The following is a 21,076-nucleotide window of genomic DNA, read 5'->3' as shown; positions in this document are numbered from 1 at the left end:
ATATGTTCACTGCAATCCTTTTCCAGGCGTCAGTGGATGCCGCGGGCGAATACCTACCCCGCCCCGAACACAAATCGAGCCTCTGACTCGTAACTCTCGCAGGGCAAATTTGCACCCGTCGTAGATCTCACTGTGTAAAACCCATGGGACCCGACCTGCTCGGTTAAAGCTTTTTGGATCATATTTTAGATTTTTTTAAAAAAAATCAATTGTCGGTGTCCTCCCTTCTCATTTTTCTATCAATGTGGAATTGCTGGTACCGACCAATAAATTTTGTGCTTTTCAAAGGAAGAAAGCTTAGTTTCTTCCACTGTTCTAGAGGATCACACATTCAAGGAATCAAGAACCTATATACTAGACAAGAGATCAAGATTATTGTGTGAGGAATAATAACTCATATTCAACGATAGTCTATGGGGTAACACATAGAGTATACGAGGAGAAACTCTAGACTAAGAGATTACTATAATATCTTTGACTATTACACCTTAACACCTCTCAAATGCAAGACATATATAATAGCGTTGTATTTGAAAAAGATGATATTAAGTAATAAACTTAGCCTAATACATCTAAAAACAAATAGACTTTAAAAAACCATCGTAGAGTGGAACCTTATTAATCCTGTCCAATCAAGTTGAAGAATGTTATACAACTACGTGACGACTATCTCCGTGTGGTTCACACATGTCTTATTCAACATGAGTGTGACATCGAACGCTAACAAAACCATGTCGAACGTTGGCAAGACTGTAGGGATCGGTGACATCTTAAGAGAGGGGTGAATTATAACACTTAAAATTAATCGACTCTAAAAACTTCACAAGATAAATTTATATTAATTTCTATCTAAATTGTTCTAGGCTTATCTATTGTGTCTACTCTATCGCTCGAAAAGGTTTGCAACATATAGCTAATCCTAGTAAACTACTCTAAGAATGTGTAGGGATCGGTGATATCCTAAGAGGAGGTGAATTAAGACACTTAAAACTATTTCAGCTCTAAAAACAATATAAGATAAATCTATATCAATTTCTATCTAAATAACCTCTAGGTTTATCTAGTGTATCTACTCTACCGATCAAAGCGCTTGTAACTTATTTAAGAAGGTAAATTGCAAGTAAGTAAATGCGGAAACATAAATAAGGTAGAGAGATTAAACTCGGCACAAGAATTTTTTCCCGTGGTATCGATGGCATGAATACCACCCCTAGTTCACGTTGGAGCTCCACAAAGAATATGCTCCCAGTCGGCACCCGGTCACGACCTTTCAGCCACCAAATCATAAGGACAAGGCATCCACCCAGATGAGCCACCAAGCCACTATGGCAAGATCTCACCACTAGTCTCTCTTTCGGTTCCTCGCCACCGTGATCATTTTGGAGCTTAAGTCACAAAGACAAGGGTCACCGCGTCCCCGTACAATCGCCTTGCCGCCGCTCCACACCAAGTCGAAGGGTCAACAAGCTTGCCAACGAGTCACCAAGACTCCAAGATGTTGGCGTACTAAGAGGTACACTGTTGGATCACTCCTTGATCCACTCTCTAGGCAACAATCACCTAGCAACTCACTCTCTAAGCCTATAAGCATTAATCACTTACTAATCTTGTACTTAATCGTCTTGGATGATCACTTTAAGCACTTTGGTGGCTTGAATGTCTTCTCAGGTGTATATGAACTTCTCTGGACTCTAGCACACTCAAAATACTAAGTGGAGGGATATTTATAGCCTCAAACTCGCGCACTAGCCGTTAACCCAACGGCTCAAAAAAGCTGTCAACACCGGATGATCCGGTGAGAACAGTAGTACTAACATCGGATCATCCGATGAGTACACTCTCACAAACTAGCCGTTGGAACCCCACTCAAGCCTTTGTGAATACCATATACTCCGGTGTATACTGCAACATCATCACCGGACATTCTGGTGAATATACCTTAACCATCCTAGCCAACTTCTTCTCTGTGTAAATTGCTCCGGTGTATTCCCGGTGCACATCACTTCATCACCAGACCATCCGGTGAGTTATCCTCAGCCAGTTGAGCCAATGCAACCCTCTCTATAAAATATGCTCCGGTATACACATCTTCAGAGCACCGGACCTTCCGATGAGGTCACTGCATTCTCCTCTTTGTCAACAATGCTCCGATGCTTTCCTCTGGTGTGTTCAAATTAATCACCAGACTATCCGGTGGGGTCTTCTGTTTCTTCTTCGTCTTTGCACTTTTTATTGTCCGGTGTGTGCACTTTATTCACATCGGACTATCTGATGCCTTGAACTCCAGGCTTCCACGTTTGCAACCTCTCTGGTGGAATTGCTCTGGTGTGCACAACATTGATCGCCGGACTATCTGGTGAGGCAAACCTGCCTCTGTCTGTATGCACTGTGCATTATCCGGTGTGTGTAACACATTCATCACCGTACCATTCGGTGAGGCAAAACTCCCTGGGACTTATCCAATTCAACCAAACTTTATCCCGACTTCGGTGGCTTCTTCATGTATTGTATCCATAAGATCTACTAATGTATTTTTTTTATAAATATGTTAGTCCCATTGATTATGTTGTCATTAATCACCAAAATCACAATCATGGTCTAATAGGACCATTTTCGCTATAATCTTCCCATTTTTGGTGATTGATAACAACACAACCAAAGCAAGAGGCAAATGATACCAATTGAGATCTACATGAATTCAAGAAGTTTTCAAAACTATACCTTTTTTGCTTGGATGCATGTTCTTACCACTTTGTCCCCTTATGTTGTGGCTCCCCCTTTCTCCTACTGCCACTGTCTCCCTTGATTGACCTAAGCAAGAGCTTCTTTCACTTTGTTAATCTTCATGTATCTTGTACTTTGCTACAATCTTTCCACATCATTCATCTTGCATTCCTTATTTTGGTCGTCAAACTTCTCCACCTTTATCAATAATCTTCCAAAAAGGACTATATGCACATGTTGAACCTAAAGGAAAAATATTATAGCACTTGGGAGAGAGCTTCATAAATCATGATCCAAAAATGATATCAATTGAAAGCTATGAAATCACGTTGATCATAATTCATGAAACTCACATAATATAGTCTAAACTCACTCTATACGTGTGTATACATATGATGAGAAAGAAACATATGCACAACTAGACAATATGTCAAGATAGGAAGTTTAAGCTATATTATGCATGGAGGTAGCTTAAACGAACAAAGATTTGATAGTGATTCCAATTGAAGCATTTAAGCATTACATACCTCTAGGGATATGTTGATTGCTCCATGAGACTACAAGAGATACAACTTGCAACACATGTTAGTCTCAAAATCACAACCTATAGGATATACTCCCCCTAAATGTATGCATACAAGTGTTGAATACTTGTGAGATAAATACACTTGTTATTGATAACAATGGAAACTTATCCTATATATTGGATCATGTCACATAAAAGATACCAAATGAAAGACAAGTGCCATGTAAATAACCTACAACTAATGAACCATGTATATTGCTCATGGGTTAGAGATAAACACAAGCAACCTACTATATAAAAATCTACACTAGGTATTGCAATAACTTGAAATAAGCACATGCAACCCTAGATGAGGTAAAAAGACAATAATTAGTATTTAGCTCATTTACCTCTTTTTACCTTTGGATAGGAATTTTGGTATGTGATGGTTATGATCTTCATCAATGCACCCATCTTGTACACTTGACTTCTTTGCTTGAATCTTCACTTCATCTTGTAAGCCAAGCCTCTAAATCCCTATAGTCACTTTGGGCTTCAAGTCTTCTTTGGAATCCAAACCGATTGGGGCCCCTTCATATTGGTGATGACTTCTTTGGGCACCCAAATGTGTTGGTTCCACCTCCGATCCTTCTTTCCAACCATGTGTGCAACCACCTTGTCATTTTCCTTCTTTTTGAGCTTGTAATAGTTGCTCTTGATTTTGTTCTTATAGTTGGGCTTGATGTAGAGGTTGGAAGTCTTGTTGGAGAGGTTTGTCATCTTCTTCTTCTCCTTGGTCTCCTTCTTGACTTGCTTGCATTGGAATGACGTGTGGCCTTCTTGATGGCATATGAAGCATGTCACGGTTAACACTTTGCTTAGATACATGTTATAAAGTGCAAAAGTCTTTGCCACTTTGCTTGATACATGTTAAGAACAACCAATGATACCAATTGGTAAGAAAATTAATGATACCAATTGAAAGTGCACTAAAGATATCAATTGAAAATGAACTAATTGTAAGGGAAAGATCTTATTTTTGCCATACCTAATTCTTACCTTCAGTTTGTCCTCTTTTTGTTGCGTCTGCTATGGAGATAATTCTCTCCCTTTCTCCATCATCACTATCTCCCTTGCGACCTATGCAAAATTCTCCATCTTGCTTAACAATCATGCATCTTGCTTTGGTCATAAAAATTCTCTCCCTTTATCAATAATCTTAAAAAGGTTACAAACATATGTTGAATTTAAGGAAAAATATTTGAGCACTTGGGAAAGAGCTTCATAAATCATGATCCGATAATAAATGATACCAACTATAGGAATGCGATTGAAAGCGTTATGAAGATACCATTTGAAATGAAACAACATGGATCACAATTCATGAAACTCATATAATACGATCTAAACTCCTCCTATATGTGTGCATATATATGATGAGAGTGAAACATATGCACAACTAAATAATATACAGAGATATGAAGTTTAAGTCATATTATGCATGGAGGTAGCTTAAAAGATCAAATGTATTGACAATAATACCAATTGACGAATAAGTATTGCATACCTTCAGGGACATATAGATTACTTTATGAGACTACAAAGGATAACACTTGAAACACATATTAGTCTTAAAATCATAACCCATAGTATATGCCCCCTAAATGTGTGCATACAAGTATCAAATACTTGTGAGAGACATGCACTTGCCATTGATAACAATATGGAGGGTACCCTATATGTTGGTTTCATGAGACATAAAGGGTACAACTTTATAGAAATATGCCATGAAAGAACCTACTACTAATAAACCATATAGGCTTCTCATGGGTTAGGGAGAAACACAAGCGACCTACTATATGAAAAACATACACTTAGTATTGCAAGGAAATGAAATATGATATGCAATTCTAAATAAGGCAAAGATACTAGATACAAAATAAAAAGCATAAACAAAAATCTAGCTACCATTACCTCTTTTATCTTTAGATGGGGAATTGCTTTTTTGCTTGAACCTTCATTTCACCTTGTGCGCCAAATCTCTAAATCCTCCGAGCCGAGTTGTGGACCTCAAGTCTTCTTTGGAACCCAAACCGATTGGAGCCTCTTCATGTTGGTGATGGCTTCCTTCGGCATCCAAATAGGTTGATTCCATCCCCAGTCCTTTCGCCCGATCATGTGTGCAACCACTTTGCCATTGTCCTTCTTCTTGAGCTTATAGTGGTAGACGTTGTTTTTTGGTTTTAATCTTGTAGTTGAGCTTGGTGTAGATGTTGGATGTCTTGTTTGATATCTTCATCATCTTCTTATTATTCTTGGTCTACTTGCCTTGCTTGCATTGGAAGGACTTATGATATTCTTGATAACACTTGAATCATGTCACGATGGACCCATCTGCAAGCTTCTTCACCATGTTGTCACGGTTATCTTGAGGAGGTTGGACATAATTCTTGTCCTTCAATCTTGCTAATTCCTTCTTGATCTTCTATATTTCTTGTTTGACCTTATTATTCTCCTGTGCAATGAGATCATTACATAATTCTACAACAAATTCTCAACATATGTCTCATTGCAAAGAGATGAACTAGATAAATCTATTAAATCATCATAAGAAGTGAAGGCATCTACCTTAGGATTGAATTAAAGAGAGAAGTAGATTGCTTTAAAGGGATCTTAGGTTGAGATTCAATGCCCTTAAGTTTTACCTAGAGCTCTTCATGCCCCTTGTTTAGCAATTCAAATTTGCTCAATAATTATTTATAATTAGACACAAAAGAAGTATGAATGTAATTAAGGGTATTGAATTTCTTAAGTTCTTTAGATTGTTTTTTAAGGCCCTTTGTTGCTCATTTATCAATTCAAGAAGTTCTTCTTGAGAGGGTGAATTCTCATCAGATTCATCATCACTTACATCATTTTTCACACATTTGGCCATAAGGTACTTGTGTGATGATGAACTTAAGGAGGAGCTTCTCTTTGAGGAGTGGATGATGAGACTCTCATCATTTGAGCTTAAATCTTCATCTTCACACACATATCTTCCTATTCTTGCAAATGATTTGGCTCTTCCTCTTGTCTTTCTCTTATTCTTGATCTTCTTATCCTTCTTGATATGATCAATTGAGTTAACCAAGTCTTCAATGGAGATTAGATGACCAATATTGGCATTGATCCTCTTCATGTTCTTCTCTAATTTTGAGATGAGCTTAGTGATCTTGGGTCTATTTCTTCATTACTTGATATGCTTTGCTCATCTTCTTCATTGCTCTCTTCACCTTCATCACTATCATCTTCACTTGAGCTTGACTCTTGCTCTTGCCTCCTCCTCCTCACTTTAATGTGTGAGCACAGAGCTTACTTGCTTGTGAGGGCAAAGTTCTTAACATCGGATGAGGAAGAATCTTCAACCCTCATATTCATGGTCATTTCATAGACGGTGATCTTACCGAGTACTTGGCTTGAAATCATTTTGTTCATGTCGTTGTTGTCGTAGATGATGGACACAATTGTGAGGAACTGATCAAATAGTATTTCAATTAATCATTAGAATGTCATTTGCTTAATCATGACTATGATGATTAACTGGAATACCATCCCGGTAGTCCCGACATGTGTTTTGTGCCCAAGATCGAAACACATGCCTTTCCAACATATAGTATCACAAAAAAAGCTTAAAAAGAGCGAGTAATTAAATTATATTACAAGTTCTTAAGCATTCAACCATTTATAACAGTTTACATCAAAAGAAAGTTAGGAGGATAAATAACAGATTACCTCCTAACCAAATTAGAAAATACGAAGCGGAAGATTAACACCTAATAAAACCAAAAGCTAGGTGAAGTCATATATCCTTAGGCTCCACCAAAAGCCTCGCCACACAAGTAGTTTGCACTACTCATTTCCGCCACCTACATCGACGGACATGAATTAGCCAAACACGAGCTTCTCCTCACTGGCAGAACGTGAAAATGCAGTATGAGTATGGAGGTACTTGCAAGACTTAATTCATAATAGGTACATATATTAGCCTCACTCCAAGGATTATGCATTTAAGTTATTAGCAAGGAGTAGGCCACAAGTTTAAATAAATTAATAAGCGTAAGCAACCTAGACTTCTATGTGTGAGTACCTATACTTAACTCAAAAGCACATTTCTACCCTGTAACCAAACAACTTGAATACGAATGTAACTGGAACCACCTTATATAAGCAAAAACCATAAACAATCATCCCAACATACCATACCATATTCTACATCCTAAAATCCGAAAACTTTACGACCGATGCAGATGGACAGAAGCATGTTCATGATCGAGAGCGCGGTAATTCGAATTATTTTTACACCCTACAGGAGGGTATAACTTTACCCACACGACACAGGTCTATCCTCTTGGCCCTCGAGACAACCTTTCTCATACCCAGAACTACCCACTTGTACATACCCCTATGGTATCGGGGTTACCGCGGGCGTGTCTTGGACACCTTTGGCTCCCCGCCACCTTACTTCTCCTTTATTTTTCTTACGCATCATGGGGCTGCAAGGCAAGCGTTAGCACGGTGCATGATACTCAACTCATTCGTCCATTATCCGAATACGTTGTTGTACGAAAAGTGCTAAAGCTAACGACGCCGACGGACGGTGTTAAATGATGAAAGTGGTCTATGGAATCCAGGCTCCTCTCCCGACCTACCCCTAGCATCATCCACATCTCGCCTCATACTCACATCTCATACAACCCACATCATTGTCACTGTGTTTTGTAAACAATATGTAAGCCTAAGCTCGCGAACAATAGTTGAACCATTGCTCGTCTTCTACCAAGGACCTAAGAATTGCTAAGTATTTTGAATACTCTTAAGTTAGACATCAACAATGTTATCAAGGCTATAAGGATATGGATTATCAACAACTCAAGTTAGAGGTAATGCAAAACAATATAGGTTCTACCCATATAAACCCGACATCGACATCGCTAAATATGCAAACATACATAAGCGACAACTTATCAGTTTAGACTCCATTGAATTCAAACTAAAGGGTGCAATATGCTTAGATGCTTGCTTTGCTGCTTTGGCAGTTGCCTGATACTCCCGGTGCAACACTCACAAAACTCTGGTAGATTGGCGTCGCCTTCACTCATTTGGATCGCCAGTGTAACACTCTCTAAATGAATCAAGAATGCATTACATAAATAATTAAACGATGGAAAAGTGTGCATATGATGCATGCTTGAACATTTATAGAGAGTCGTGTTTCGAAAACATTTGCAAGAGACCGCCAAATAATTAGGGTATTGAAGTTTGAAACCCCGGATAAGACAACCTAACTGTATATAGCTTTAAGTGGCTGGTGGTTAGACCAGTGTTGAAGTGTTGGTCAGACCGTTGGCGTGCAGAAGGTTTCGGCCTCTGGCAGTCAGACCGACCCTAGTGGCGGTTAGACTAACTCTGCCAGTAGCACCTTTTGAAGGCCATCGACGAAGGTTCCAGTGATGCCTTTGACCATGAAGGGTAACAAAATACTCTATGGGACTAGTGGAGTGCTTCTAAGGTGATTTGGACAATATTCACCGAGCTAAATTCAAAATATCATATAGGGAAGCTTTAGGGTAGGGTTGAACTCAGGTCTAAGCGGATGGGGACCGATTAGAGCTTGTGAACGATAGGGAAATGGTAGGGGATGTCTCATCTTAGCCTAGAGAAGCTTTCTATTAAAGAGGTTCACTTCGGGGAAGCTTCGATTTGGAGATCGAGCTCTGGGGTGGTGTAGGGGCTTAAGGTGGGTGAATGCGCATAGGAACTCATTCGACGATGAGGATAAAGTGGATGAGCTCGAGGAATCGTTCGGGGAGCTCGAGGAAGTTCTCTCTGTCGATCTCCGGTCGGTGTGGACGTCGAGGTGGTCTCTCCCTCTCTCTTGGCGTGGGGGTATGAGTGAGTGAGAGTGGGAGTGTGTGAGTGTTGGCCGATGACTTAAGTGGTAGTTCTGGACAGTGGCGGTCATACTGCAAACTCGGGCGGTCAGACCGCCCCAGGACAGAGGCTAAAGTGGCTTTGCTCACCTCTGGTGGTCAGATCGACGGTGGCGCGGTTGGACCACCAAGGGGTATTTTCCCAATTCCTTCCTAAAAGGTTTTGGATTGGTTAGGAAGACCCAACATATATGGTGGAACGTGTATAAGATAAAGACATACGTTTCCGAAACATTTTAAATGCTTAAAACACGATTTTAAAGCACCATGATGCATATGCATGCTTAATTACACAATTAGCATTTTGGGATGTGATAACTATCAACTTGTACTTTGGAAGGAGAGCTTGAAATATTCGTATCACCAATTGATTATCTCCAATTGACAATAAACCTAGCCCATTCATCCCATTGACAAGAATATTCAAGTGTGAGTACATGTCATTAGCACTTTCATGGACAAGTTGTTTAATGTTATTTAGCTTATAGACTAGTATATGATATTTCTCATTACACGCATCCTTTGTACCTTCATATATTTTTATGAGTTTAGTTCAAATGTCATGTGCATTGATGAGACAATATACTCTATTGAATGCATCGATGTATATAGATGAGAAAAGAATACTCTTCACCAATGCATCGAATTACGTCTCTTTGTTTGTGAGATGTTCCTTCATCCCCTCCTCGGTGACTCTCCAAATATCTAAACCTTTGGCTTGAAGAAAATAAGTCATTAGAATTTTCCAAAGGATGAAGTGAGTGCCGTCAAAATGTGGAGCACTACTGATATCCATCCTTACACTGGACATCACAACTCACTAGACGGTGAAGCCTAACCGATCAAAAATAACCCACGGCTCAAATGCTACTTGAATTGGTATATCATTTTGAAAGATATGAGCTACCAATTGAAAGGAATATGAGCCCTAGCTTTGGTACCACTTGTTGGGATCAGTGACGTCCTTGGGGGAGGGGGGGTCAGCTCACAAACTGAACAAAGTGGCTACAATCTTTAAGTCAAGATAATTATATTGCCATCAGATTGTTAATATTATAGTGAGTCGGTCAATCCGTGGTATATCTATCTATATTAAAGTCTAGCGTTAAATAAGGCATAAGAGAGCAACACGCCATTACATTTTATTTGTACCATTTGAGTTGAATTCAATGATCACAAATCCATCAACACATTAAAGAATCGAAAAGCTACCATAAAAGACATTTAATAAATACACGTTTCTACTAAAGATAAAGATAAAACTGAAGGCACAATCATATCTTTTTTGAATTGAAACAAACAAAAAGCAACGGAAACACTTTTGGCAATCATTAGCAGTATAAACTTTCCATCTAACTGTAAAAACTAGAAGAGAATTATTGCAATAATGCGCAAGTGTAATTCTATTATTGCACAAAGTTAGATGTTTTGTTATGAATACTCTAGAGCAACATATTTCACCATGATTTGTGGTGAAATAAGAAAAATTATAGAGTGAGATTTTTAGAGGATGATTGTAGGCTTGAGATATTTTGTAGTTGAATGTTTTTAAGGTTGCCACTTGGCAATAACCTAGTGGTCATGTAATAATCCTATAAATAGGGGTGTCCTACTTCACCCAAGATGTCATGAGACATAAGAGTCCCAAGTAAAGATAGCATGACTTAGACATGAGCATGACAAGTTGGCTATGGTGAGTCTTAGAGTGTCACTAGATAGAGAAGCTTGTCTTATGCATTTGGTTTTGTGACAAGGCATTCCCATGTAATGCAATTGAATTTTATTCTTATTTATCCTCTATGGGACATGCTTGCTTCGAAAGAAGTAAAGTGAACAAACCAACACTGGATATCGAATCAAAGGACACAAGCATATATACTCAATTAGAGTTTTCACAATGTTATGCAAGCATTTGTACATAAAATGCAACACTACAAGAAAATAATTTAAAGGAAGTAGTTTATCTCTAACACAATGACTATGTTGCATATGCTAGGATAAAAATCAACTGAACAAAGACAAGCGAGAATCTCTAGAATAATTTGTGTCATACCATAAATATAAGTTATTTAGTGTTCTCACTCTTCATTAAACATGGATCATTCTACAACTCAAGTCACATTTATTCATCATTTTTATTCAAATAACTATTTTTGATAGCTAACTAACTATGTGTCTCACTTGGTCACATGTAGATCTTATATGCATCTTATGATGGATTATTATTTTATTTGTATTGGTGCTTGTTTCCAAAATTATAGTCTAGTTGCAATATTGCCACATAGCAATATCTCAGTCTGTATTTTGCCTAAATATATTGTCGCTATAAACATTTTCCAAAAATATCAAACTCTAGATAATTCTCACACTAACCTTATAATATTGATGATATTCTAAATTAAGTAGGTGTTGCTTTTCAAAAAAGGTATTCAAACTATGTGACATATGAAATATCCTGGTAAGATAAGACTTTAGAAAATAAGATAAATCTATTCCATGAGGCATTGAAAAACAATTGATTTGCAATAGAGATAATGTTGATAGCTTTATATTTTACAACATATTTAGCACATTAAATTATGGGCTAAGCTAGAAGGAAGATAATTATAGGTGTTATGGGTATACAGTGGACCTGGAGAAGTTTATAGTGGGGTTCATAACCAAAACTTAAAAAATATTATGGACTATATGATGGTACTGGATAGCACCAGACATTTGTTTATAGTGTGGTGTGATGCTTTGCATAATTGAATCAAATCAAAATTTGACAAGCACGCACGAAGTGTTTGAACTAGTGATTTCCTTATTACTTGGTGTGGTCAAACCAAACCTAAAGTCATCATCCATTTGATGAAATGGTAAAGAAGACGTGGGGTAGCTCTTTCTTTAGAGCCACTGAGTATGTGCTCTTTAATGATTGTAGTTTTGTAGCTAGTCTATTTAACAAAGCGTGGCCCCTTCTATCACCATATAGCAATTCATCTTTCACCATTCATTGGTCCTTATAGCAATTGTGCTAGCTTTTCTCGCTACCACTTTCACCATTCATTGGTTTGCAAGTCTCTCCAATTCATTCCAGACTTCCATCCAGGAAACGATCTCGGTAACCCATAAAAAATCCAAATCCTAGTCAAAATCCTACCATCAGCACACAAGTGACATCGAAGTTCCAATTGAACATTTGCTTGCCATATGTGATCCCAATCATGGACCATAACTGTTGAATTGATATGGGATTTATGTTAGGTTCCCCCATATAGGTAAAAAACTCATTTCCAATTAATGTTATTGAGGACCTACCCACTTTTTACCTGCTTCTTGGTGCTCGCCATTTCAAGGTGAAGATCTTCATTAATCCTTTACTCTATTTCATGAAGTTAGGGACCTCTTGAATTATGAAGCCGCATATGAAAAGGTTCAGGAAGGGAAGATATTGCGATAGTGACCAACACGACACCATACTGGAAGGAGCCCTTCGGGGTAAACCAAGGAAGGTGTACAGAATATAGTTTAGCTGTTAGAAAAATTCCAATTTTATCTGTTTGCCATTTCATGATTTTCAAAATCATGAAGTTCACTCATATGTAAGAAGGGTAGGTGGGGACTAAACAACGGATAGAGGCTTCATACAATGGTGCTCTTTGAGGCTAGGAAGCAAGAGTGGTTTTTAAGACAAGTATGCTATATAGAGTTTTGCCAATAGAAGTGTTGGCCTACTTCTACACCTGATATATCATATAACCCCAGTAAAGAATCATCAACAAGTTTTTTCTAGTGTGTTGTATATTCTTATCCAAGACTTGTATCGTTTGATGATGCCATGTGAATCACCAGAAACATGTGAAGAGCATGGCTAACCCAATAATGAACGTTCATAAGGGGACTTGAGCAGGCTACCATGAGACAAAGATGTATTTTAGACTCTACTTTAAAACACATTATTATATATAACAAAATTGAAATTTAAAAAATAAATAAGAACTAGAAATGAGACACACAATTGCAACAAAAAAGGTAAAAAACAACCTACATGATTACTCATGTTGGTTATTGATGCTAGTATTACATATTGTGTTGTTTGTCTACCATGTCTCCGCTCTTGGCTCTTTGTAAGCACTAGGTATTGTTGGAATGCGCATAGCTAGTTGCGCAACACACAGACTCCTATTATTGTGCTCATGAAGTTGCTACAATTATTTAGCACAAGAGAGAGGTTTGTTGATCAAGGCAATTCAAAAAGAGATATGTGTAGAGTGTTATAGGTAATTAAAAGAGGAAACATATAACACTTTACTAAAATATTAGTAAAAGTATATATTAAAATATCTTTAAAAATGTTTTAAATGTATAGATATATATCCATGACCTTATGACCGAAGGAAAAAACATTTGACCAACAATTGCCCTCTTGGTGTAGAGAGCTTCGACTCAACGTGGGCCAACACACCTTTTCCAACTCCATTTGTCTTGAATGGAGCTGTTAATCAATGGAACGAACCAAAACTTTTGGGTTCAGTTCTTGCCACTCAAAATTTATCTATAGGACATTGCAAAACTTTGAATGGTACTTACAAATATTTTTGAATATTCTTACAAGTTAGTTTATGTGCTTACAAGTCGATTCTACAACTTATAGGTGATTCTTCTATGATATAACTTAATTAGATTATAAATTAACCATATTATAGTTAGAAACTAGTTACGTGTACCATTTATATGTAGTTACAATATTTTTACACCACTTAGAAGCAGATAGACATGCCTACGTCCTTTTATGTACACTTACAAGTGAGTCAATTACACTACATGGTCTCCGTCAATCAAAGAAGAAGAACAACAGCATCCATACTCCAGTTGTTCCACCAGAGAACAGCGGGCAACCAATCGCACTTCTCCCTGCGGACGCGTAGATTGGATTGGATTGGCGATCCATCCCAATCTAGGGTTGTTTTCTTTCATTGGTAAGGAACCCTAACTTGCTTGGATGTCATTGGCTATAAGATGTCGAATGGTGCATGCCGCCACCGTCATGGAGGCTGGAAAGGCCTTCAAGATGACGAGGGGCCCATGCTGCATGCCACAACCATCACGGAGGTTGTGTCTTCAAGATGACGGAGGGTCCAATGTCGTATGACATAGCCGTCGCGGAGGCTATGCCTTCAAGATGACGGAGGGTCCAATACTGCTCCAATGTGGAGGCTATGCTTTTAAGATGCTGGAGGATGCATGCCACAGCCTTCATGGAGGCTATGCCTTCAAAATGACGGAGGGTCCAATGCTGCTCCTGCGCGGAGGCTAGGCCTTAAAGACGCCGGATGGTCCATGTCCGTGCTAGCACGGAGGTTAGCTAGGCCTTCAAGATGCCGGTAGGTCCGTAGTGTTCCGGTACGTAAGCTAGGCCTTAAAGATGCTAAAATGTTCATACCCCTCCAGCTCAATGATAGAGGGTTCGTACCCATTCGGCTCGATGCCGGAGGGTATTTTGAGGAAGAATATAACTCTATGTAGGTTTGTGTGTACTATTTTGAGTGAATCACTAATTTGCGGAATAGAGCCTTCCTAGCCCGATTGGGTACCACCAGCATGCATCAATCTAAGGCTATTTTGCAGGCTATGTAAAAGGCCGAAGGTTAACTACCGTGCCGGAACCGGATCAGATGGGTGGATGGTATGGCATACCTTATAGGGGTAGGGTCCCTTTGGGGAGTCCTGAGCCAGCGTGCCCCCGGATGGTCCGGCGGCTGGTTTGCCGAAAAAGGTGAGGAGTATGGAGGAGGATAAGTATAGAAGGAGCCCTTTGCCTAGAAGGGGTATCGCAAGTGTCTTGAGGTCAGAAAGGTGGGTCTTGAGGGCTTTAAAAGTGGCTTGGCACTCCGGGGTCCATTTGAAAGTCTTAAAGCCCCTCAGCATTTTGAAGACTAGAAGGTTATGCTCAGCGGATTTGGTGAGGAAACGACTAAGGGCTATGAGGCGCCTGGCCAGGCACTGAACTTCCTTTGTATTGGTGGGGGGGGGGGTGACATTTCTGTGATAGCACGGATCTTGCCAGGGTTGGCCTCGGCGCCCCTCCTGGAGATGAGGTATTCCAGAAGCTTGCCAGCCTTGGCGCCAAATACGCACTTCTCAAGATTAAGCCACACACCTACAGCTCGGAGGTTGTCGAATGTTTCTTGGAGGTCAGTGGCGTGATCGACCTCAAGCTTGTTCTATACGACAAGTCATCAATGTAAGCCTTAACGTTGCAGCCTAATTGCTGCTCCAGAATCTTGTGTATCAAGCGGCAGAAGGTGGCTCCGGTGTTCCGAAGGCCAAAGGTCATCCGAATGTAGCAGTATACCCCAAAAAGGGGTGATGAAGCTAGCCTTACTCTCATACTCCGTAGCCATCCACACTTGGTGATATCCAGAGTATGCGTCCAGGAAGCTCAATAACTCACAGCTAGCGGTAGAATCTACCAGTTGGTCGATGCGAGGAAGGGGGTATGGATCTCGGGGGCAGCCTTTGTTAAGTGAGGTAAAGTTGATGCACATGTGCTATTTCCACTATGTTTCTTGATCAGGACGAGGTTCTAGAGCCACTCGGAGTGTATGACCTCTCGGACGACGTCGGCCTTCAGCAGCTTCTAGACTTCCACCTTTTGCGGCCTCCACCCGCTTGGGGGAGAGTTTGCGGAGCCCTTGGTGCACCAGCCTGGTCTTCGGGTAAACTCGAAGGGCATGCTTGATGATGCAACGGTTGACTCTAAGGAGGTCCTACGGGGACCATGCAAAGATATCTAGGTTACCCGCAGGGTGGTCAGGAGATGGGCTTCCCGCCCCAGACTAAGGTTTGCCCTGATTTGGAAGGTTCGGTCAGGCTGGTCAAAACATGTTAGAACAAATTTCACTTCCCCCTCTGGTCGTAGCCTTGGAGGGCCACAGTTCCTGGGGTTAGCCGAAGGGGGGGGGGGGTCTTCGGAGCTCTATGTGGCCACGTTATGGATGTGGCATCCATTAAGAGGGGCAGGGTGCCCGTACTCAATGCGCCTTGACAAGCTTGGTCGCCGTAGATAGAGATTAGCTGCTAGGGTCTGGGAACCTTTAGGTAGAGGTAGTTGTGATGGGGAATAGCACCAAATTTGTTCAGAGACCTCCGACTTAGGATGGCGTTGTAAGCGTAGTGTATGTCCACAACATCGAAGATGATAACTTCGGTCTACGCAACGAGGCCCTCGCCGAAGACGATCGAGAGTGCTATTTGGCCTAGGGCATCAAGTGTGGCCCCATTGAATCCTTGCAAGGGCCTATGGGTTGGGGAAAGCAGGCCCCGCAGGATACGGAGCTGGTTGAAGGCGTGTACAAAGAGGTGGTTCACCGAACTGCCTTTGTCGATCAGTACCCTCTGAACCTCAACTTCGGCAATGCTGGCTGAGATGACCAAGGCATCGGAGTGGGGGAACTTCACACCATCAGAATCATTGGAGTGAACATGACGGGGGCATCGCAACCACTACACCATTACTCTGTGTTTATCAACCGTGCCAAGACGCAGTTGACCTTGTCAAGAAGGCTTTTCCTGCAAGCAAATCAAGAGCATAATTAAGAACAGGTAGATGCAATATATTACTAATTACCAATAAAGACTCGAGTTTGGGGTTAAACAAACTGATAAACGACGAAACTGTATTAAATAGAATAATCTAAGCTATACTCAAGTCTAAACTATGAAGGCTACTGTGTATATATAGGGGGGTGAGGAGGTCGACCTAGGGTTGTGCAACCGTGGAGAGAGACGTGCACAACTTGGACTCCAATTCCAACACGATTACAAAACCTGGCAGGGCTCAAAACGGTGATGTAGCACCTTATTCCTTTGACTTTGACTAAACTATAAGGAATATTTGGTTGAGCTCATATTTATTGGAAAGAGCTCGTCGTAAGCTTTCCAGAATGTCCAAGATTGCCTAAAATGGACTTCGTATGAGAGAGTTATGCTCGTTTTACTGACGAGCTGTCCTGGAACTCGACTTCGACCATGACCACGACTTCGACAACGACCACGACTAAAGTTCAATCTTGAGTCCGAGTAGACTTGGCCTTCGAGGAATGGCATCCTAGTAAGGTTGTGATGCTTCTCCCACGTTCCTATGCAATAAAACATCACAAGAATATAGTAGTAATCCATCCAAGAAAATATGAACAACAAGTAACGAGTTCACCTGGTAATCTAATTATCATGCACGTGTTCTTGTAATCGGATCTTGTATAATTTGAGGATTATTGGTGGTATTGATCGTATCCGAAAGAGTCATGGGCTCATCATAGGGGCCTGATGATGGATGTTGGTTGCCCCGACGTGGTTCACCCCCCGTACGTAGTTTCACCGTTGTCGCTTTGAGGAGCTATCGGAGCTTCCTCCCCCGGTTATAGCGAGCACCACTTGCCTAGATATGGCCCCCCTCTGGGATGTACTAGTATGCAGGCAACAGAGGTGGAGACGGCAAGCCAGCTGGGAGGGTTTCTGCAATGCCAGGTGATCAACAGCCTTTGGGTCGCTTGTTGTCATCTCTCTTGACCATTGCGTAAGCTGCCTGCCTCATGAGGTACTTCTCTCCGAAGGTTGTGAGGGTTCCGCAGTCTTCGGTGCTATTTTCACATTTGGCCCCGTGTAGAGTGCACCAGTGCCCTTCCTTAGAGTACTGGCGTGGGGCACGGTCTCGCACAGGGAAGGCTCCGGGGTACCCCCGACCACGACCCCTAGAACAGGGCAAGTTTGGAGCCCCTCATCCTGGGTTGATGTTGGAGATTTCGTGGCACTGTCGCAGCCATCCCTTACGGCCTCCGAATTCGTTAGCCTCTTTGGGAGCCCCTTTTCGCCAGTAGGGGAGGAGCGTAGGAGGACCTTGCTTATAAGATGGACTTCTCGGGCTCAACGTTGGGGTCGTGGTGGCTTTTTGCGAGCCCCCGACAGAGCCGCTCCTCCTCCGCGCATACATACTCCTCGAACTTGCACACAAGGGTCTCCACCGACCGCATCAGGCGTCGGTTCAGCCGATCGTAGAGGAGGCCATTGACTAGACCCTGAGTTGCTACGTCTATGACCGATGAGTCCAAGATGCCCTTAATCTGGAACTTGGTTCGAGAAAACCTCCGAAAATAATCCCGGATTATCTCGCTTGGCTTCTGTTTAACGTTAAGGTACCCTCAAAGTTGTTGCAAAAGAGGTCTCGGAGGTGAGACAATCTGAGATTATGAACATCATCGGATCTAAGGTACCCTGAAAGTTATTTTGTGAAAAATATTGTAGAAGAGGTCTCTGGTGAAAACCTTCGTCGGATCTTTCTAAACATCATTATTTTGTGACGGCTTTTCATCCCTCAGTCATCGTAGGAAGGCCCGTTTGCCATGAGCGAGATGAGAAACAGAACAAGGCCCCAAAATGTCACCTGTGCATTGATTAGTACTACTTCTTCTGCTTAGAAAGAAATGATTAGGCTAGTCTGTTACTTAGTGATGCAACAGATTAAGCTAGCCTATTATTTCATCCTAGTACTTGTTACAATCATACTTAAAAAATAAGCTAGAAACCATTACTGATAGAGGTCCACTAAGCGAATTCTACTCATATAGAACCCTCAAAAAATAAAATTACTATAAAAAATGTTCCAATTTGAGTTTTGAAATATTAAAAGGTTTGAAGCCTGAGTCTGTCATAGCAATCTATATAGGCTAGTTGACACTCACTTTAAATGGTTAGAACAGGTCTCAGGATCAAATCTTTATTTCGTATACAATTTTTTCACGTTTTCAACAAATTGAACCGTAGACCTGACTTTAAACAAACACAAAAAATACTGCACATGAGGTCGAATTCGTGACCTCTTGCTGGCATGCATGGAGAACAAACAACTACAACAACATGCATATTTTGCTGTATAACATCTCTGCATTGTCCTATCCTTGTTTAAGTTCAAAATTTGGAATTACTAACACACTTTTGAACAAATTTCGTCATTTCTTTCATTCCATTGCCCTCAGGAACTTCTGTTAAACCCAAAAAAAAGGTTCTTTTGGCGGTTGATTTAATTTTCTAGACCCGAGAACAATCAATGAATGACAGGGATGTTGTTATGCTTAGGTGTGCAGCTTCTGGTTGGACGTCCTAATTGGAGCATGTATAATAAGACGCGTAGAGGAGGTGATTATAAAAAAATGATTTTTCTCAACTACAGTAGCACATTGCTTAGGAGGGGAGCAAAGTGCTTACTTAATTATCACTGTTTATATTAATGCTAATAAGATAGTTAAATATATTTAAACATATAATCTTTGTTAGCATTAGAAACTATAATTTTTAGTACCTATAGCCCTTGTTTAAATTAAAAACTATGATTTTTATATAATATTTAACATTTTTTTAAATACCTAGCATTGTTGTACCCTTAACAAGAAGCCTAACTAACCGAATATCCGAGCGACGTGCATTACAAACGTACTAGTCAATTTCTCTTGCAGCATCGGAGATATCGGGAGGCGGAGAGACAACATCAAGTGACCGTGGCCTAATATAAATTCTAAAACAAGCAAAGAGAGAAAATTCAGCTCACATAATGATAGTTATGGGCCAGGGTAATGATGGTTATGGAAACTGTCTACCGAGACAAGCAGCAAAGCCGCAAAATAAACAGGTCGCACGTGGAAGAAAGCCATTGCCTAAATGCAGGATGTTAGGAGAGGGATGCTAGCTAGCTGATTGGAACTCGGATGACTGATTGTGGGGACTGATATTTCGTACTAGTTTATTTTGTCTTTAAGTGGCCGTCACTTCTTAGGAGCAAGTCCAACAATAGAGCCAAACCCTTGTCAGTAAGAGTAGCCATGTCAGCAAAAGACAATATTATAAACAAGCTCCAACAATATTGTTTTAGCATGTCTCCTGGTAACTCCATTTAACAGTTTTTATTTTTATTGGGCCCACCATCCACCCAACCCTATCTTCTTTCCTCTCACATCTCACCGTAGAAGAGAGAGAATCTAGGGAGGAGAGGGAGAGAGTTGCATGATTGAGCATGTCGCCTTGGAGTGGATTGCGCTCGGCGCTTATTTCTACGACAATATCTGCTCTCTCTCCTCACTTCTCTCCATCAGATCATCCAGAACAGTGATATGGTGGGCCATATGCCCATTATTAGATCTTCTCTAAGAGGTATCCATTATATTGCGGTAAAATATGGAAAACTGCTCATGCTGCTTAACTATATATGTGGTGATGATTTCTCAAAAGAAAGAAAATTTATTATATGGTGATGATTTCTCAAAAGAAAAGAAACTTATGCAGTGACTGCGCCTGCTTCAACTCCCTCTCCGACACCGACAGCCACGGACACTGCTTGCAGCACTGTGAGAACTCGTTACACGAATTTGTTTTTTTTATCTCTAACAACTTTGAACTTTGGTTGGGTTTTTTATTTTCATTGTTTGGAAAATTTTGGTTGAGGTTTGCGCATTATTTTGGAGTAGGTTTTGTGAAAACTTGCGGACAAGGTTAGTGATATTCTACTAAGATCTAGGGTTCATTGTAGATTGAGATTTAATATTTATGATTATAAAAAAAATTAGCTATATATAATGTACCAATATATCGATGATCAAGCAAGTCAATACGTGTAGTTGTCACCACTAAAAACAACTCGGTTCTTAGACCAGCTATCGGTTGTTCCCCGTGTTAACCCGATATACATATGCACTTGTAACCGATACTAAGAGGCACGATCTATATCACACTACAAGAAAAAGGTCTTCTAGATATGTTTCTGTAGTAGCGCTTTTATAAGAGTATTTATATCCATGTTTAAACATGTTTTTTGGCACGATATTGTGAACGTCTCAAACCGACA

Source organism: Phragmites australis, chromosome 3, assembly GCF_958298935.1.
Source record: "Phragmites australis chromosome 3, lpPhrAust1.1, whole genome shotgun sequence".
NCBI lineage: Eukaryota > Viridiplantae > Streptophyta > Magnoliopsida > Poales > Poaceae > Phragmites > Phragmites australis.
The sequence above is the reverse complement of the archived record's forward strand: the minus strand, read 5'-3'. Positions refer to the sequence as shown.